General features: G+C 33.8%; 1 protein-coding gene across 2 annotated transcripts in view; it reads left to right on the plus strand.

Annotated features, from left to right (window-relative positions):
- Positions 1-19,732, plus strand: part of LOC148173157 (alkaline phosphatase-like) — a 71,309-nt gene that overhangs the window by 18,379 nt on the left and 33,198 nt on the right. Inside the window, exon 1 of one of the 2 annotated variants that reach the window (XM_088039531.1) lies at positions 18,579-18,687. The exons of the other annotated variant lie outside the window; for it this stretch is intronic. The gene's annotated coding sequence lies outside the window, so the exon portion shown is untranslated. Of the gene's footprint in view, positions 1-18,578; positions 18,688-19,732 lie in introns of those variants that run through there. 2 annotated transcript variants of the gene reach the window in all.

Below are 19,732 nucleotides of genomic sequence, written 5' to 3' on the forward strand. Positions count from 1 at the left end.
CGACTGTATTATCATAGAGCTCAAAGGTCCAAGTTCAGCGAAACGTCACTCGCAGACTCTCTTCTTTTTGGCCCAAATCAAACTTTACCGAACAACAGAATTGTTTCAAAAACATGAATTGCTTAATTCCGTGTGTTCTGGTTTAGTTCTCATCAATACAGAGCGAATTGCTGGATTCTATACATAACAACAAAATTTGGAAACTTTGTTTTAGATAAACCATGCACAATCAGAGCCACAAACTCCAACGGTGTTTGTTTGTTGTCGGAGAAGTGTCCAGAAGCAATCAAAGAACTTCAAAGCTCCAAGTTTCCTTAGACTTGTGGCTTTGAGGTCATCAGACCACTGGTTTGTTACTAACTTAAAACCATATGACAAGATTGGTCTTGGTAACAATTGACACACTGGAACAATGTACTTTACTAAAATTTTACAATATTGTTGGAAAGACAACCATGCACCAGTGTGTTGCTGACGTGTGGTTTTGTTGTTCTACTACTATTGAAAGAATTCCTAGGCAGGGGTAGTTTACATACATTTAAACCGAGAGGGGGGGGGGTGGTTGGTGCGGTTTAACATTAAATTTGGGTATTGGATAATTCATTAATTCAACAAATTAACCAGCGTTACCACATTTATGTAAATTTCGAAATTAAAAATCAGCCAATAATAATTATTATAATTTATTCATGTTGCTTGTTTAACATTCAAATGCACTTCCAATTAAATTGAATGATGAAGGGCAAGCTAAATATACATATTTAGCGCAAAATTAGAATTTTATATATGTAAACAAATGTATATTTATCAACAATTGTGCAAAAAGTAGGTGTTTTAGGAATATTTTGTTTAGTTCAAAAAGTTGCCGTTTAGTGCATACTGCACATTTTTTGTTTAAATACTGCAAATTAGCTGCAAAACTTAAAAATAGTTAATATAATCACCGGCTTAAGTTGTTAAGTTGCTAATTTCATTTTGAACAAAAATAAGTTTTTGATTGTACAAAATAAATAGTGAATGTTGTATGTTACGATTTCTAAATGAAGAAACATTTTATTTTCATTACTTAAATTTTTAAATTTAAAATTTGACTACATATGAAACAAATAAAGATTTATTTATTTTAAACGACTTAAGCCAACGTTATTTCGTATTCGTTTTCATATTTAATTTTAATTTCTCTGGCACTAAATTGAATGCAGCAATTGTAGATTCGTTCCGAACATCTTGTGAGATGTTTGCTTTGGTTATTTATCATTTTAAACACACTTTGAGACTTTAAATGGTCAAATTACTAAATCTGCGTGTCACGTATTTTACAAACAAGCCACCCGTAGCAACGGAAATTTCAATGGTCGTTTAATTTTTTATTTCTTTATTTTCGTTGACAATCGCAGTGTAAATAAAGTGTTGCTGTATTTTATTGCGGCATTTTATTCATCATTTTAATTAAAGTAATGAGTATTTTATAAGAAAATGTTGTTTTTTTTATTTATTTGATATCAGATGTGAGATGATTTCTAATTAACTTTTTTATTCATTAGAAATAGAGAACAATCGTACATAAAAAGCTGTAAGACACACGTTTAAATAGTCTAATTTAAGGTCAGCCTTTCATTCCATAAAGAATTACTTTTTAAAGTTAAATTATTGAAATATATGTGCTTGTCAAAAGTTTTGTATTTCGAGTAATGATTTTTATGTAACATTATTCCGCTTATGAGATTTCAGAACCCTGGTTTGTTTATAATGGAAAATATGTACAATGGACTGAAATTGAATAATATTTTAAAGGATTACAAATGTATCAAGTTTTAATTTTTTAAATAGAATTTGGTTTACATTGTCGCTATTTATACTTTTATTTTGTATTGAACTGAAATTAAAAATAATACCTAAAACAACGTCTTCTACATGGAAAGATGCTAGTGAAAAGATTTTAATTAGGAGTAGGTATACGGTATACGTGATTTTTCCTGCAGAGAATTTACTGATCTACAAAGGAAACATTTTAGACATCAGCAGGATTTAAAAGGGAGATGTTAGATACCTCTAATGGTAAAGGTGTATGTTAATTAATAATCGTAAACTATAATGATAAAAAATACAGAGCCCCATTTTAAATTTGGCGCTTGCAAACAATTCTTTACAGGAAAAATGAAGTTTGGTTTAATTTTCTTTCAGTTTTAATTAATTTTTTTATTTATTATGTTCGAAGTTTTGTAATTCAGGATGCTTTAGATGTCGGTTCGCAAGTTTGAAATTACCTGAACTTAATTCTTTTATTATTTTTATATCGCGATTAAAAATTTGACTTTATCATAGAATATACAAAAATGTAATTATTACGGAGTATAAGCCACAGACGGATTTGACTTTTATTTATTTAATGGTGGAATTTTGATTTAAATTTTAATATTTTTTAGTAAAACGTTACAAATTAAATCTTTTTTTGTGTTATAGAAGTGTTTTTATTGCAATTAAAATTCTAAATTTTTATACTAACAAAAAAGGAAAATTAAACATGGGCTTCCCTATTTAAAAAACACACACTGTAGACACCATGCAAATGAATATAAAACAATTAGAAGAGTACCACACCTCCGATAAACAAAGAACAGCTTCTTTAACCTGGAGAGAAAGAGGTGTCTTCACACATCACACGTGACTGCAGAGCACAACCAACCACTATAAAGAGAAGAAGCGACGTGAGTAGTGTTGAGAATCAATCCTGTGATGCCCAAAATTGGCCGAATCAAATTTGCACGGTTACTGTTGATCTGATTTTAATTTTTTTGCACAATGACGACCTGTGACATGATGGGCATTATAGTCCTAAAGATGAAACACGTTTTCTTTGTATGTTGATTGGATTAAAAAGTTGGTTTGGCCTCAATACGAAGGCACGATTTGTCACAGACAAGATAAACGATTTTAATTGTCTATCAGTCCATTTCTTTTACCACCACTTCCGTCCATTAGTCGTTCCAGTTTACGAAGCACGCGATCACGTTGATAAATCTGTACTTGAATTTTGATTAATTTGCGAATAGGCAGGATTAAATTATTGATTTTTATGGAAAAATTTGTAATTTGTGGGTAAAAAGTCACGATTTTGTATTATTCATATACGAAACAATTTGGGATCCTATACAAGATAACTTGGTTTGATATTAAAAAAATAATGTGATATAACCGCTTCTGGAAAATTCCTAAGATTTACCGCTCAGATATATTGTAAAGAATCGATTTTATTAAAAGAGACGCTCCTATAAATTTGACTCAGGTAAAATCAATAGAGTTCTTTGTTTTGAGTTATTAGAACTTCGTGCACTTCCTGGCTAGCTTATTCCATATTCAAATCTACCGGTCATCTATAAATCTCACGTAGTGAATTTATTCAAAGGGTTGGACCGATCCTATTTTATTTAACATTATGCACGATAACGGTTTGTAAGAATTTGGGATACCTGTTTCTTTTTTGAACAAAGTATCATTTGTAACTATTAGGGATGCAAACGCAATACGTCGCGCTCTTATCTCGGCGATCGGATGCAAGCTTCCCTCGGGATCTTCAGCGGCCTATTTCGGGCCTACGCCACATTCCCATTTATGTAAAATACGTCGCGGCACAAAGTTCAGACAAAAGTTCAGCCAGTTATGAAGAAACATAAGCAGCTCTATATTTATCGCCTCGTCGCATGTTCCATTTAAGGGTGTAGGATTTTCAGGATTTCTGTGAAGTTGATTAATAGTCGCGTTCGTAATCTAAGGTACCTGATGATCTATCACTGCTTGCTCAGGAATCTGAGCCACCTAACACTCGTAATGAAAATGCTCGACAGACGATATTTCGGCCAACCGCACATTAACTCGGTAAAAGAGACGTGTTGTCCCTGAAAGATGATATTTTTCGATGCAAATGACTTTCCAATTTTAAGGGGAGTGAAGAACACTGAACTGTAATCTCCATATTCATTAGGCATCAACTTTTCAATATCCTTAGTTTAATATGCGCAATCAATATCCGCGAAAAACTTGGAGGAATTAATTAATTATTATAAGATATCTTTATCTCTTTTTTTACGGGTAACTTGAGGCATTTGCATAATAATAGCGCATAACTTAACTCACATCACTGATCTCCAAACTTCAATCGCCGGAAAAGTGCTGCGACGGCACGAACGATAACGACAACAAATACGATAAATAAGGCGAGGACTTAATTCAATTACCAGATCAATCTCCAAACAAATTTTCGTATAAAATTCCACCGACACGCAGGGCTCAAAAAAAACACGCAAAATTATCCGTATAAATAGCACAAACACTGTTTTTTATCGCGAACAAAACTTCCCACTTAATCATTTAAAATAAAATAAAATAAAGCGACAAACATAAATAAACGTTTCGCTGATAACACCACGTACTAAATTTCACCTGCGAAAGACGATCTGCATTTTTTTTTGTACGGTTTTAATGTATTCACTGGCAGCGATGAAGAGCATTTTTTTCCGAAATATATCTTTCATGTTGGCTTTAATAAAAACGGGGCAATTCCCTGTGGACGAGAAAGTTATAAATGCGAAATTAAAAAATATAATGCTTTATTGCGATAATCGCGTCTCTTGAGACTTGGAAAAGCTGTTTTTACTACAGAGGAAATGTGTACGAGGAGGCGTTGATAAATTCTTGGCTTAACACGGAGGAAAGTAGCCGCAAGAAAGCTGCGAAATCCACGTGTTTTTTAAAAAAGTGGTGTCCTTGTATAATATTTTGTCGTTTTAGCTGCTTGAAATCTGCGAGCGCTTGATGTCCTCCAGCCCGTAAAGTTAGTTATGTTAAATTTGTCTTATTTACATACACTCATCTCCACAATACGAAAGTTTTAAACTCATTACAGAGAACCTTACTCTAAACTTGGTGAGTTGCCAAATTAAGTATAAAAATTTCTAAGTTACGAAGTACGACAATAAAAACTTAACAAGTGAAATTCGTACGAGCCGCTAGAAATCGATATTTCAAACTTCCGCGTAGATTAACGACCTTCCTAATTTTTGTTTGTTTTTCAGTATATTTCCATTTAGAGTTTCTCGATGGACTTTTCTGAAATGCTGTCCTAAGCGAGACCAAAGAGCATATGAGCGCACGATGTGATTCATTGAAGCACATGTATTTTATGTTTGCTGACTACAAACGGTCCTGAATAAGTGTTGTCCTCAATTCAAGACGTTGCATTGTCATCCTTCTAATAAATCGATGCAGCAACAGAACTTTGAAGTGAGAAACGGAAATCTGCTCGTTTACTGGAGTGACATTAATAAAGGATAATGTTTCGTCCAAAACTGTCGATAATTTCCGCAAGGTCCTGTTATCATTCCAGGAAGTTTCCTTTGTCAAGTCACTCAACACCTTGGACGTATTGTTGCTGTTTTAAGTTTTTTTCCCGGGATCGACTTTCGCGTTGTACAAAAAAATGTGAAACAAAAAATCCCATTGGAGTGGAGGGAATCAGATTTAATAATACTCGGTATCGATTAATTTTTTGAGTGCGCCGATCTCCATGTTAATGAAGCGAAATTAAATTTTACGTCTTACTCCAACACTTTCTGGAAATTTATAGTTGTACGCACGCTGTCTGCTGAATATAAACAAGCAAATTTATGTAGACTTGCGAATTGAGTGATCTGCTGGTTTGATAATAATTATTTCCAAAGTTCTATACATGCACACAATACTAATTAAAGTTTCCCTTTCTATTCACGCTTCAATGTAAACTGCGAGCTGTATGAATATTCATAAAGTAATGGAACATGTTAACTGTACAGACTACAGACGCATTTCTCTTATTTGCACGGAATAACAGTGTTCCTCACAAAAAGCGAGCGACATTTAATTTTTCCTTCGAATCACATTTAATTTTGACAAAAAATGACTCCCAACAAAAAGGATCAAAGAAACTCTTGTTACCAAACGTTTATTTGTGTTCCAACGTCCTTTTCGTGTGAAACAAACAAGTCGCAAAAAACTCGTTTTAAGTGAATTACAACCGTGTTAAATTATATAAAAGCAGCTCGATCAAATAACCACAAATTGAGTTCTGACTACCCAAACTAGTGGAAAAAAGTAGTTGATACGTTCCATGGAAACGTATTCAGTTATATTCCGAAACCAAATAAACGGAATTGGAGGGTAATAAAAAGAGGAATATCGAACAAAACCTTTTCAGTATGGAAACTAAATTCGGTAAAAATCAAATCAATTGAAAATAAAACAGGACAGTTTATTTATAAGAAGGAAACAAGGCTTTCGGTTACGACGTGGCGACATAACTCCTCTGTCTCGGATGAAATAATAAAAATTGTGCATGTTTGTTGATGAATGCGACACCCTGCTGTCCCATAAACTTATATGAATCGTATAAATTCGATCCGCTCTCTTTATTTCAGCGTTTATTTTGCTAACATTGCGAACAAAGAGGACTTGCGTTGTCTCTGCCGATGACCAAATTAATGTAACAGATAAAAACTCTCCCTGCGCATCCACCATTTTTGTTATTTTTTTTAATTCTTTTTTGTCGTCTATTGTTTTGTTTTAAAAAAACACGTACAAACAAGCTGGATTGTGCTCAAATAATAGTTTTAGCCATAAATATAAAGAAATTTAAAATTTGAAAATTTGTTTGAAATGCTAAAACAAATTTTTGTGCAAAAAATGTACTAATTCCACTAACGCTTTATCGGGACAAAAAGCTAATTAAATATTAATGAGTCTATGAATGCTTTATATTAATACCAAAATCAGTTGTACCCGAAACTACAATTTAATATAAAATAATAACATAAGTACCAACTAATTCAGAGTTAGCTACGAATCATTTCATTTTAGGATTAATATAAAACATGCCGAAATAATTAGAATTAATGTAATGACATTGCAATGTTTGGAATATAATGTACAAAACATGATTGAATGTAAACACGGATCGAAATCGAACGAGAAGTTTTTTATAATAAAAAAATCGCACTTGTTTGAATATTTTCATAGCAAATGTTTATTTAGGAAATTCGATTAACTCGTGTTGGCTGTTTAATTTATTATCATTTGATGTCTAAAACATGGAGCCTCTTTGACAAGTATAAAGGAACCTTTGTACTAATCTCACTTTGGTCCTGTAGCTGCAAGGGACTAATTTGAATTAGAGCTAATCGTCAGGTTAAGATACAGAACAGATAATTCCGTCCCAGCTTATGTGCTTTCGGTAATATCGCTTGACTTTGTATCTTATTGAATTTGACGGCTTGGTACTTTTGAATGTATTCAGAATATCGGTTCGATTAATCAAAGTATATACGCCCCAAAACGGTAAACACACAAGTCGTAAACTCGTGTACTTCCGATCTTTTTGCGGGAATTTCATATCGAACCTGCAGAATTTTCATGAATTTATCGCAACATCGAGAGTGCAAATCCGATGTCGACTCGTTCGGTGCCAAGTTTTTTGCTCTTTGTATAGAAAGTTATTCACCAATTGGTGTATACAATAGTTCTGGTTTTGACACTACGGAGAAATATAATAAATTTTTGCCATTTTGTCCCATTCACACGAGAATACAGGGAAACTGATTTATCGCGTTTTTACACACAAAAATGCCACTTTTTATCTACAAATGAATTCAATCGGTCAAGAGCCGAATTATTTGCGGCTTGACACGAAGAAAACTTTGTTGGAAAAGTTTTAAACTTGTCCTGTTCATTAAACTCGAAGCCTCAAAGCTTAGAATTAGCCGAGTCTGTTTCTACTTATCTAAATTGGCCTATGCAACGGTTTGGAAACTGGAGGGTCACTCCCTTAAATAATAACGACACATTAAATTAAAAGTAGTGTCAGACATCGCGATAATGATTTTACTCTCAAAATTTAAAAGAGTCGAATTAAATAAAAAGGTTTTATTTTACCTTACGAGCGGTTTGTTGGAGGATCCAGCACAATCTCTTTCGCATTAACTTAATTAAAATGAAATGAAACACGGGACCAGGAAGACCGACCCTTTACTCATTTAAATAAAATTATGAGGAATAATGAAAGAAGTTGCGCAAAAAGCAGAAAATAAAACTCCAAACGTTTCGTGAAAAAATGACTCTGTTAAACTATCAGGAGTTCATCCAAGTTCCGCACTGGAGAGGGATGAAATTAAATTTATAACTACTTTTACGCCCTTCCGGAATATAAAATACCAACTCGGTTGCGTTGTTTATAAGCTTATTATGACCTTTGTGTAGTTAAATGCTTTATGAACACTTAAATTTTCTAGGACTGTAGATTAAACTGACACTGAAGTTTTAATCCGGAATTGTTGCAAAGTTGTGGGCGTACTTGAAAAAAAATTACGCTAAATTGACCCGAGTTTTCATTATTAACAGACTTTGCAGCTCTTAATCCTTGTAGAAATTTTGCCGTGGTAAGATTATTCTGATAAAAACTACGACTCTGCAGCTCTCGATTAATTGGCATCGCGAGATGAAATTTTGCTAGACAGAACAAAACAGGATATTAAAAAGAACAAACTCGGCACTTTTTACTTTTGCTGTTGTAATTTGTTTACCTACTCTGTATACTCGTTGGTTCATGAACGTGATTAATTTAAAAAAATGCGGGTTTTTATAAACAGCTTAATTCTCCGTGTAAATAGGTAACTACGTGTTCACTTTTCCAGAAATTGTGGGAAATTCCATCCGTTCCTCATATGATGCAGAGTTAAGTTAATTTTTTTTCTTTTATAATGCAAAACTGGAATTCTTGGATGCTAATTGGCGTCAAAAAGCCAACGGTAAAAACCGACAAGCTTGTAGGAAAAACTTTTGAAGAGATGAGATTTCAGTTGGAAATCGCAAGACGAGGTTTGGAGCTTCCCGCATTGGGTTTCTAGAGAATGCATTTAAAATGCAAAAGAAATTTATTTTTTATCAATTTAAAATAATACAAATTTCTGTTAGAACGCGTTCACTTTTTGAAGTGAGCAAACGCAGATATTCTTGCACCAAGAATTTGTAATTTGAAAGTAGTAGAAAAAACAGGTTTCTAAATCGAATTTGGACGATAGCTGGCTTATTTATGTGCTCAGATTACGCAGAATCCGAATAATTTGTCATTCTCACCATAGGTCTACAAATAACGAAGTTAGAAGCGGTTAAAATATTTTAGTTCCCATATGGAAACACCTCGAACATTCTAAAACTAACTATTTAAGAGGGTACACTGAGCCCATATTATTCATTTGAATGAAAATCTGCAAGAAAAAAACAAAAAAAAACATTTTGAATACGTACTACAACCTTGAAAGCATAGAAATTCAAGAGCTAGTTATTTCCCCGGGATTATTTGTTAATTGTTTGTTTTTGTAAAATATATCAAACTTTTTTAAACTGTTCAGTGTTGGTAAACAATCACTAGTTTTTGCTGTTTGCATTTCCAGAATTGCCCTTAACTGAGGAATAGAAGTGGTAATCCGAAATATTGTAAACCGCGCTCTGCTTTATAAATCCGTGAATGATGCATGGAACAATTTATCCGCTCAATTTAGTGCAACTTCAGCGTGCGTAAAAAAACGAAAACTTGGTAATTGGGCTGAAAATGTTGTCAATATCCCACTAGACCTAAACTTAATTGCATAAAATCCATCTGTGGCTAAAATCAATCTCTATAAATCATTTACTTCGATTACAATAGATGACAATTCTGTATGGCGCAGGAATCACGCAATTTTGGGGTAGAAATCTGATAAGTCACAGATTGTACTGACGCTAGATTATGTCACTATTGTTACATAATTCGCTCAAAGTGTCCAGATATTACTCGCAGTCACGTCCAATTAACACAGCTCTTTGTTTTTTTAGTAGCAGCCTTTGAAAGTGTATCTAATTAAACTCGAGTATTGTTTAGGATAATTTTTCTGCGTCGTTGAAAGTTCAAAAGATCCGTTCCTTTTTGAATTTTGTTCCCTCCTTCGAAATTAGTTTGCGTTTGTTTTGCATTCAATTTATCTCGGATCTAAAAGCGCTTCTGCCTTCCAATTGTTACTTTATATCCTCCAGGAGCTTTATCTAGCACTCTCGGGACTAAAGCACTTGTTTAAAAATTAAGGTAATATATATGCACTTTAGTGGGAAATTTGTTTCTTTTTGTGGACAACTTTCCGCTGAATTAAATTTAGATGAGACATGTGTGTTTTACAAGAGAGCTTCGAAAGTAAACACTGAGAAACAGTGCGTCCTTTCTACGAAAACAGTAATCTGAATATTAAGGTCCCAATCTGTTCTTAGTCTCAGCATCCGGAAGTATTGATTACAAAGCTCAGCGGTAAAAGCTCTACTTCGTATTATTATCACAGCGGAGTTCGTTATATAACAGACTCAACCCTACATGAAGTTATTTTCGGTAAAAAAAACAAGTCCATAAACTAATTTGTATCAATTTCGGGTCCTGATATAAATCTCTATTATATACGAACCAAACTATACAACTATAATAAATTTACGAGAATAATCAAAATAAACTTTGTTTACGTGCATTACATCCTAAGGTTTGGCTCTGTTCATAACTTCTCGGTCTTTTACTCCCAGTAAAGGATAATTTTCGGATGGGAGAGAGAAAAACCGGAGAAGAATACTAAGCAGACTCAAATCTGCACCTACTTACGAATTGATGGCTTCTCTGCCTTCGTTGCTTAATTTGTGAGGACCGCAACAAATTTTCTACATAACGGCTTCATTATCGGCTCGTAAATTGTTCACGGTTTTACTTCGAGCACTTAAATCAATCTGGAGATTTAAAGACTTTTTCTTTGGCAAGCTTCGCTTTCGAAATGGAGTTTTCAAGGCAGAAAGAACAATTTCTTAGAATTAACGTGATCACTACCGTCTCCGCAAAACTAGTTTTTAACATTTTTAATAGCTGCAATTTCTAGTGTAAAGCTTGGGACTAACATCGTGAGAGAAGTCTTACTTATAAATTCCGGTAAATACTTTACAGCGGTAGAATTGGTAGCGGAAGTTGGTAAACTTTATCAATTAATTTAAGACGTTTTCGATATTTACGCCGCGTGATCTGAAATCATTTTTATTTAAGTGAGTCAGAAATTTAATGTTTAAAAAGAGCAGAATAAATTATGTACGAAAATGGAATCAAATATGGACAAAGGATTTTATTCTTGGAGTTGATGAAAAACTTTGAAATCTTTGAAATCTCGTGGATATGTCAGATTCATTTCTATTCTGCGATATCGTTTTATGTTAATAATAGAAGGATTTCTTTTTGGATGTAAGTCTGATATTCAATATTCTTTACATTACATTGTAGGCATTTCAAAGTACAATAACTTTGAAGTCTATTTTGCTGATATCAGTGATCTGGACAATGTGTTTTACATCTACGTTTTTGTTAAGGAAGAATTCTTTCTTATATCGAGCAGATATTTTTTCTACAAGGTGTTTATAAATGTTTCTAGCATCAAGGGTGGCTATGAAATGTCAAAGAAAATTTGGCGCTGATTATAAATCTAGGTTTGAATTATTTTAAATTAATAGTGTTCTTTGAGTACGATGATTTTAAAGTTCCCGAGCATTTTGTAAGATTCTCGGTTTTTCTTCAGGACTAAACATTTTCAAGATTTTCAATAATATAATTTCTCCAAAAATCGAAATTTTCTAGGACTTTTCAAATGACTAGAGTTTTTTCGCTTTTTTTATCAATTTGTTAAATTTTCAAAAATTTCAGAACACTTAATGATTTCTATAATTCAGCATTTTTTTTATTATTCTTAAAGAGACTTTCAAGAATATTATAGAAATCTCGTAAGATTTCGGGGATTCTCATTAAATTTTTGCAATTTTCTAGTTTTATTTAGGATTCTTGAGAATTCACTAGAGGTTTCTATTTTTTTTCGACTTCTAATGAATGATTTAGATATTGTAATTAGTTTTTATGGTATAAGGGAGAAAAGTGTCTTGAAAATGACCCTAAAAACACCCTTTAAAAATTTAATTCGACGGATATCTCGTTTATTTGTTAAGGATGATCTTAGATGGTTTGAATTCGAAGTTTTCATTTTTTCAATGTGGAAATTAGCTGCCTTTCGGTCTCTAATTCAGAGTATCGGAGCTCATTTTACGCAGAATTTTACGCGGAATCTAAAAAAATAAGAATCGTTAAGATTGACCCATAAATAATTAAGTTATGAGCGATCATAGTTTCGGATATTGAATTTAGAGTTGGAAAATTTTTAAAACTCAATGTCTCCGAAACTAATTTAAATAAAAGCGCAAATTTTAATTTTTCATATTTTTATTCGCATTGTTAAAAGCGGTGTGAATATTGCTGTACAAATTATGTATTATTGATTTTTTTTATTAAAAAAAATATTGTTTTAATAATGAGATTTATTTTATAAAATGGACATTCTATTAGTAAGAATAATTGTGAAACAATTTCAAACAAAAGTTTTAAGATTTTTTAGGATTCTTTAGGATTATTTAGAATTGTTTATGATCCTTTAACTTCTTCAATATTCTACAATTCTTTATAATTTGTTAAGAACTTTTTGAATCCTTAGGTATTTTGATTTTGTCTTTTTTCGTGCTTCTTTATTCTTCGAAATTTTTTGACTTACTAGTAAATTATAACATTATTGAATTTGTTCAATTTTTTGCTTCATTTGTTAAATTCGTACATTTTTCTAATCTGCATGTTCTGCAAATATTTGCTCAGATATTTTTGAAAGATTCGCGAAGTTTCCACATTCTTTAAAACTTTCAGTTTGTTTGGATGCAATAACTTGTTTGAAAATGTAGAAGGTTATGTAGCATTATACAATTTTACAAAGAATGAAGAATTATCGTAAGTGAAATATAATAATATAATATAGTTTAATATAAATAAACTTATCATGAGATTTTTTATAAAGTATCTACTGGTATGTTCTTGGAACAGCTATTAACACAACAATTTCAGAAACTACATTCTCCTAAAATTTCTAACGTTTTCAAGTCACGTCCATTTGTTAAAATATTTTCACAAAGATAAGAAAATTTGTTAATGGAACTCCCCCATATTTTTATTTCTGAACTAACTTTCCGACAATAGACGACGTGTGCGTCAGACTGCTCTCAACTTCCCGTCCGCGTTAGATTTTTTTCTAACAATCGTAAAAAAGATAATTCCCTCGGGATCCCATATCAAATTCCATTTTCACGCATTTTATAAATTCAAATACCGCCGCATGACAGTCGTGCCCGAGTTTCGGTGATTAATGGACACATGTACATAAAGATAACAATACCGTTTTGATTGATGGAATAAAAATCGACGTGTGATAAGCGTCGAAATCCCAGTTAATTAAAATTAATACGTTATACAACACGGGTAAACGGATTGTGTCAATATGTAATTAAAGAAAGAAGTTTGGAAAAAGTTCGAATGGACTGAAGGGGAAGTCGGCAAGTTTATCACACGGTTTTACATTCATCCGTTCTTTGTTTGAAAGCAGCAGAAACCAGGACAAATGTGCTTGAAATAATAAAGCGGCTTTTAATTTATGGCGGTAATAAATTATGCACGGAAAGAAATGTATGAAGCGGTGTAAGCAGCTGCTTTTTCTTAGTACTCGATATTACGAAATTATGAATGTACGTTAGTGTTTCGGGTTGTCGACGGCACTCCCTTAATAATTAATTTTTGTCAGAGAACACGATTCTTGGGGGATTTAATTGAAGACGTCTGATTTATAGTCGAAAAAACACGTAGAATTTGCTTGCGGAAAATCTCTGTTTTTTAAAAACAATTTACGGGCAATTCAGGACCCTTCTTCGGATTTTCACCTCCGATTACTCATGCATGACGTTAATTTACTAGCTCCAAATCGATGCTATTCATTACCATAAATCACCAGCTGAATGGAGGGTAAACAATAATACATAAAATTATCATCTCGAATACAAATGTCCGTGAATTGAGGTGACCAACGTGTCTGTTCATCACTTATCGATAACTCATCCTGACATTTCATTTCCCCGTCCGCGTCCCTAAAATCCCACGAGGTTTCCGCTCGCAGTTTTAATTTTTGAAATTTGGTGGATGCGCCGGGCGAAAAAATCTCGAATATTTTTCGCCTTCCAAAACAGCGTTCTAGTATGATCTAGGAGAATTATATATTAGTGTAATTTAAATTTTAAAACCGCCAAGCTTGAGTAAGAATTATAACTGCATTTATAAAAATGAATGACATCATTGCAACTGAACCGTTAAAGTTATAATTAAAAAGAAAGATCGTGTAAACTTTAATAAAACTCGGATTTCCATAAAGTTAACACTGGAATTCCTCCAAGAAACTTTTATTTCAAAAATCGTGTTTTCATAGAGACTATTTTCGCGCCAAATACAAAATAACATGTAAAGCAAAATTTGTTTCTATCACATCAACTTGAATCGCATCTCCACAACTGGAGAATCCTCCATCTGAAAATGAATTTTCAATTGAAGGTGAGATGGAAATATGAATATAGATTGAATCCCAACAGTTGTCACCTACCCTTCTCTGTAGGGAATCTCGTCGAGTACAGAAATGGACACAAAAACCCTCATTTGGAAAAAATTCTTCAAATGGTTGAATATCTTTATACCAGAGCTTAATCCGGCGGTGATTTATGATTCAATGAAACATAACGATGAAGCTAATTTTACTAAAAATGTGCACGAATGAAAGTGTGAAAAACGCGGTCTGAAGAAAAAAATAATAAGTTTTTGTCGTCAGCCATCAGTTTTATTCCTAAATATAGTTTGATGGATAAAATATTACGTATCTGTCCTGATGGCATGTATTAGTTCTTCGAAGATTACTTCTTGAGATACCTTATCAATAATAAATTGCTTTTTTCTTCGCCTACACGCGATATGTCTAGAGTTGCGTTATCTTAGTCTCTGAAGAGAAGTTTACTGTTTCGTATTGTCACAAAAGTAAAATAAAACAAAAAATAAATTCACGCTCGTCCATTCCGCAACCGTATTTACTTACACTCTCTTAAATAATTTAAGTCTATTATTTACATCCCTCCGACACAATGTCTCGTCCCAAATCTGCGTTTTGAGCCCGGAAAGCGACACAAAAAGTAACAAATGTTCTCTCCACTTTTAATTGTTCGAATCTTCTCGCTCGCAAAGAACTTGCTGGCGGCCATTATTAGTAACTGGAACTAGTATCTCAAAGACAAACTGTTTACGTGGTTTGGAAACCGAATCTGAATGGTCGTTTGTGTTGTCTTAGCGTTAAGTTCCGAAAGTTTTAAGGCCCGGAATAGCGTAAATTGCGTAAGTTCCAAACTTTGTCCCCTATCCCATTGCACACTGCATAAAAAGACGTTCACATAATTAACTCATCATCATAATTAGACACTCTTTGAAACTGTTATTTCCGTGTCTTGTTTAGGAAGCCGTGCTCAGGTCAACTTAACAATGAATAATTCATCTTATTTGTGAAAATAATGGACGAATGAGCGCACCTGCTACGTCTACACAAAAAACTGTATTATAAACGTGTTCTCCAAACAAAGGAAACCGGAGCACGTAGAAATGTTTGTGTTTGGTTCTTTGTTTGCTGTATTTTGGGAAAAAATTATTACGGAACGGAAGTGCGCTGAAATGGAATTTATAAGTGCGGATTCCGAGATGGTAAACCTTAATTTTTAAGAAAATAGGACACTTAACCAGTCCCTGAAAAAATTACGTAAAATGGTGGAGGCGGCGGGTTATTAAAATTCAAAACATTCAATCGATGTTCTTTTCATGTAGATTTTTCAGATCGTGATTCTCTGTAATCTCTGCTATTTGTTATTTAGTGCTTGAAATCGTGTCTTGGATACCTACCTAATTAATTTTAACCGCTACTTCATCTCATTTAAATTCAACGAGTTCTCGGATAACCGTATTTTTGTGCTGCCCTGATCATGCAATTTCAGTGTCATTTTTTATTAAAATGGCTTCGATTTAAATGTTCCAAGTATTTGGGTTATTTTTATCCAACTTTCCAGAAAACGTGAATAAGTTATTGAGTAATAACTTTTTATTCCACCGTTTCAGTGTAAATTCATTTAGATGTATTTTTCCTGTGAAATTGCTTATAAGTTTTCGATTCTTTGAGCTTTTGGCTAGCGTCCAAGCAAAGAAACATAGATTATGACCGCTAGAACAGAAACAATTGATCGGTTCACGCGAAATTAGGCCCATTGTTGCGTGCGTTTTGAAGAGAAAATGGAGCACGAGTCCATGCCCTGGCATTTGTATTGTTCGGACGATTGTGGTGGTAATTATGTACGAATAGGTATGCAATTAGAGAAAAGGGATTTCGGTGGTTGACTTATGGCACATGCGATCGCTAATCGCCTATCACGGTACAAACCAGAACATGATGTGATTACGCCCGGAATACATCATGTCCGGAGCGGCGAGATTTTTCCGGTTGGATGCTAATCATCTACTCGAGAAAAAATAATTCCAGCCATCTCCCACGCGCTTAATTTAACCGAAGTCGTCGGAAAAAATTAAAAAAATCAACGGTGACGAATGAGGGTATCAATCCTAGGAAATTACCTACAAGAATGTACCACTTAACGTTCGACTAAAGAGTCTTTAAACCTGTCTTGTTCCACCATCGACCCGATAAAATTCCGAAATGCTTGAATTTATAACTTTCATACATCACAAGGGAGAAAAAGCTAATATTTCGGCGGAAGTTCGAACGACGAAGCGACAAAATCCGTGAACCGAATACTTATTTTTCAACGTCTTATTTAAACGTTTATTTACCTTGCCACTCGCAATTCTCGTAAACGTCAATACTGTTAAAGCATACTGATCTTTTCGGGATTTATGACAGACGCGAACTTCCAACAAAGCTTCTGGACTTCGGAGTGTTAATTTCCATTGCAAATACGGCAACACCGAGACCATCTCTTGTAAATTTTACCATGGAAATGCCCTATATATTTTAGTGTCACTGCTGGAAAATACTATTTCTCTGCATCGCAGGTAATTCAAACTTCATAAAAATCTGACATATTGAAGCGTACGTTTGTGTACCTATTTTAGATCATATTGCATTTTTATTTATACGTACGATGTGACTTTAAAGGGAGTAGAACGAAAATAAATTAAAAAATACCAAGCATCTGTCTTTGAGAGGCAAGTTTTAGCCTCCCTACTTAAAATAATTTATTGATCGTGGGGAAAAGACCTTATATATTAAGTTTTGATCGCTGCAAAGACTTTTATGCGAATATTAAAAGACAGGATTTATGATAAAGTGCTGTAATTACCCACTTAAAGACATGAAGTTTGTTCGCCTTATATTCCCGATTTTCAAACTCTAATAGTTTAAGTCATAAAGTAAACATGTTTGAATAATTCATTATGGCTTTAATGTGTCTATGTGCAATTTTTTCAGTTGCACATTGAATGACTTTTTTCTCTTATAACAACAAACTGGAACACACAAGATGGTGTAAATATTTGATACCAAAGACAAACAAAGCTTTTGTGAGGTCATAACAAGCGGCATAAAATACTAGAATTTTTATAAGCATTGATATAAAATTTTAATGAGATATGTTGCATCATGGATGTCCGTACAAGCTTAATGGGATATTCTCTGTTAAGTAGTTTCGATATTTCGAAAAATTAAAAAAAAAATCAAATTAATTTTCTTTTAGTTTATTGCATTGTTAGAATAAATACGCATGTTGGACATAAAATATTTCAATAATTATAACGCTTGAAAGTATGCCAGAGAAAAACTGCTTCTTGAATGTTCTCTGACTGCAGTTATTATATCTTCAAAATATTTGCACTTTTTGGCGTTGCCACCAAATTTACTTCTTGATGTAGAAAAACTTTCATATATTGAAAACCAATTTATTTTTGTTTGCTTCGAAATACAGTCGTCGTAAAACTAAATTTTTGTGCGCTTACCTTCGTCGCAGCGCTTTCGCTTTTCTTCACATTAAATGTAAGCACATTTGCATTTTAGCAACAGTAAAAGGTCGTGGAGTTTTGTGTTTCCTTGTACTTTCCATGTCCATCAACTTCATTTCCACGCCTTAAAGGAAACTTTCCCAATAAACCTTTTTATTACTGTTAATATCCATTCTAGAATCAAGACGAGCTAGTAAATCCAACTTCACTTCAGTACGAAATTCGGCTCCCGACAAAAAACAGGAAGCTTGATCCCACAGTCCCATTTTATTGCAAAAACTCCAAATTCTTTCTGTTAACCATGCGCCCGCTTTTAATCCTCCCACTACTCCCAAACTTAAGTATTCTAGCAATTGAAATAAACAAGTAATTGTAGAAAAAGTCGAGGGTAGTTTGAGTCCTAATTTCTCAAGTACTTAGTTTGTCATTGTGATCCTTTATCTTTCCGTTTTCTGGAAGCATATCTCATCAGAGGGGGTTGTTATGTTGTGCGTTTCATCAGGGCGCGGACCGGCGCAATGCTTTGCCGTAATGTTCGTACAGTTTCACCCTCAGTACCTTCGCGATTTTACCCTCGGCTGTGTCGGGGTGGGTGACCGAAACACGCTCGGGGATGATTTAGTGAAGGATTTGACACTTCCGAAAGTGGATTTAGTTGACAGCCAGAGGTAAATTATTTCGGCAAAGAAACAAGTTGCAACAACTTTGAAACAATTTGTCGCGTTGTTAACACGAGTTGAGGGGTTTTGAATTTTCAAATAAAAAAAGCTTGAATTTTTCGATTATATTAATGGGGCGCGCTTTCTGTAAATTGGCTGATTTCTTCCGAAGTAACCGAATTACCTTATCGAGTTTATTTGTAATGAATAATACTCTGTTGAAGGGGAAAGATACGGAATCGGAGGGTGAAGTTGCGGCGATAATTTGCCTTCAGGAGTGGCACTTCTCGTGGAATTATTCACAGTAAACTGAAGAAGTAAATTAGGATTTGTTTCGAAGCGAGAATTCCGCTCAGTTTTACCCCAACTATATTTATTTAGTCGTAAGTTCTTCTAGCGGAGCCTACAATTAAACACAGACTGTTGATTCTAGAAACTATGGTAAATAACCCAGCAACAACTGTTTACAGACACAAAACCATGTACATAGCAAATTGTGTCCCCATTTTAACCTCTCAAGCCGTCCTTGAAGTAAGTACGTCTGGACGCTGTAAAAAACCGTCAAGGGACCCCCGATTTTCCAAACTTTCGAAAGCCTCTTATGTCACCCTGTTGTGTTTGTCTTCCGAGAATTCCCATAGAAAAAGCTCGCAGTCTCGCTGCAACATGCATGAGTGCTATCCTGTCATCCATATTAAACAGTGTCCTAATGCACGAGTTGAAAAATCATTACAAAGCACCAAACTCTCGCTGGATTTATTTCTGCTCATTGCGTTCGGATTAAGAGGGATTAAAAGAGTTTGGCAATTTCCGTGAAGCACGAAACGTAAAACATTATAAATTCTCATTGTAAATCGAAACTCGACCTTTTCGAGTGATTTTAAGGCGGTGCAGATTGGGTCAAGAACTGCGTTTAAACACGGCATTAAATTTCAAAGTGACAAACTTGGAGTTTCATTGCCCCAATTGATATTGTCACGTCTTTGTTGGCATTTATCAAGCATGAAATTACCGGTCGGATTTTCAGAAATTCCATGTATGTTCGCTAATAACT

This window comes from Gnatocerus cornutus, chromosome 6 (assembly GCF_029298725.1).
Source record: "Gnatocerus cornutus isolate USDA-ARS CGAHR chromosome 6, icGnaCorn1.1, whole genome shotgun sequence".
NCBI classification, from domain to species: Eukaryota; Metazoa; Arthropoda; class Insecta; order Coleoptera; family Tenebrionidae; genus Gnatocerus; species Gnatocerus cornutus.